Here is a 2254-nt window from a genome sequence, read left to right as displayed (position 1 = left end):
ATTCATTATCCAGTATTCATATGCATATGAGGTGATTGAAAGTGCTATGATCTGTGTCCTCAAATCTACTTCTTTGCTTTTTAACATTTTAAATAGGCCTTTTGCACCACACTTACCCAATGAAATACATCATTTGGTTTATTGACTGATGTCTCCACGGGAATTAATTGTGTTGTTGTTGTCAGATGCCATCAAGTTAATATAAATTTGTAGCAACTTTATGAACAACAGAACGAAACACTGCCCAGTCCTATGCCAACCTCACAATGGTTGGTACACTTGAGCCCATTGCCACTGACACTGTGGCAGTCCATTTAGTTGGGGTCTTCTTCTTTTTCACTGACCCTCCTCTTTACCAAGCATGATGTCCTTCTTCAGTTGCTGGTTCTTCCTGATAACAGTCTTGAAGTATGAGAGATGAAGACTGGTCATCCAGGCTTCTAAGGAGCTTTCTGGGTGAACTTCTTCCAACACAGATTTGATTATTCTTTTGTCAGTCCATGGTACTTTTAATCTTTCTTATACTCTCCTCTAAAACCATATCTCAAATGCACGAATTCTTCTACGGCCTTCTTTATTTATTGTCCAAATTTCACTTGCATATGAGGTTATTGAAAACACCATGGCTTAAATCAGGAGCACCTTAATTCTAAAACTGATATCTTTGCTCTTGAAAACTTAAAGAGATTTTGTAGATCCAAGTAAAATGAAATCCTTGACAACTTCAATCTTTTCTCCATTTGTGATGACTTTGCTTAATGTTCCAGTTGAGGTGATTTTTGTTTTCTTTACATTGAAGTACAATCCATACTGATGGCTAAAGTCTTTGGTCTTCATCAGTAAGTTCTTAAAGTTCATTTCACTTTCAGCATGCAAGATTATATCATCTGCATACTGAATATTTTTAGCGAGTCTTCCTCCAAGCTTCATGCCACATTCTTCTTTAGACATTCTGATTTTTGGAATATTTGCTCAGCACACAGATTGAATACATAGGTGAAATGACACAACCCTGTTCATACCATTTCTGATTTTCAACCATGTAGTAATCCTTGTTTTGTTCAAAGGACTACCACTTAGTCTACATATGTGTTTTACAAGAGGACAATGATCTGTTCCAGAATTCTCATTCTTCACAATGCTACCCATAATTTTCTACGAACTTAACAATCTAATGTCTTTGTATAGTCAACAAAACAAAAGTAAATGTATTACTGGTGTTCTCTGCTTTTTAGTCAAGATCTGTTTTATATCAGCAATGATGTCCTGTCATCCTGTGTTCCACATCCTCTGTAAATTTGTCTTGAATTTTTGGAATTTCCCCAACAAGGTACTGCTGTCTTAAATAAAATTTTACTTGCATTGTTATATTAATTTTTACATTCCTGAAACATTTATAGTATGAAATATGAAATTGAAGCTCCTTTAATGTCTCATTATTATCTTATTAGAAATGTAAAAATCAAACCCCATTTCTGAAAGGATTGCCAAGACTAGTACTACCATCAAATACTTGAACTACGCAGTGGTGGTGGTGCATATTATTTCTCCACCCAGTTTTTTTTTCACATGATGCTTTGTAATAATTGATTTGAGTGTGACTATGGCTAATCATAAACAAGACTTTGATTTTAGCTACTATTCAAAATGTAGTATTTTTATTGGGCAGATAACAATGGTCTCAGGCACCTAATATTCAGTTGTTTATCTAGCATATGAACTTTTCTTCATAAGATTACACAAATAGGTGAAGTGTGTTACAGATCATAGTAAGACTTTGTGGATCATTGGAACTCACATACACAATGACTTGGTGTATAAATTAACATTATAGGGGGATTTGACAACATCTCTAAAATTTTAAATATATGTATTTTCTTATTCAGTAAAATTTCTCCTGGTGATACAGTCATGCTCATGTTACAAAATGAATACTATGTTATTCATTGTATACTTGTTAATATAAATAGACAAGATATTTGGTTGAAAAAATATTGTACATTTTTTAATGGAATGAAATATACCCATTTTACAAATTCAGGACTTGTGAATTTTCTAATTATATGGTATACTTCAATAAAGTATGCCATTAAGTGAGAATAGCAAGACACAATAAAAAGATGCTATCATTTATTTGAAACTGTGTGATTTTTTTCTGCCTATGTATATATATGCATAAATAGCTAGTTCCCAATTTATGATGTACTCAAGTTATGATGAACTAGACTTTTAAAAAATATAAATCTTATAATTA

This window comes from Chrysochloris asiatica, unplaced genomic scaffold, assembly GCF_000296735.1.
Source record: "Chrysochloris asiatica unplaced genomic scaffold, ChrAsi1.0 scaffold00066, whole genome shotgun sequence".
In the NCBI taxonomy this organism is placed as follows: Eukaryota; Metazoa; Chordata; class Mammalia; order Afrosoricida; family Chrysochloridae; genus Chrysochloris; species Chrysochloris asiatica.
The sequence above is the reverse complement of the archived record's forward strand: the minus strand, read 5'-3'. Positions refer to the sequence as shown.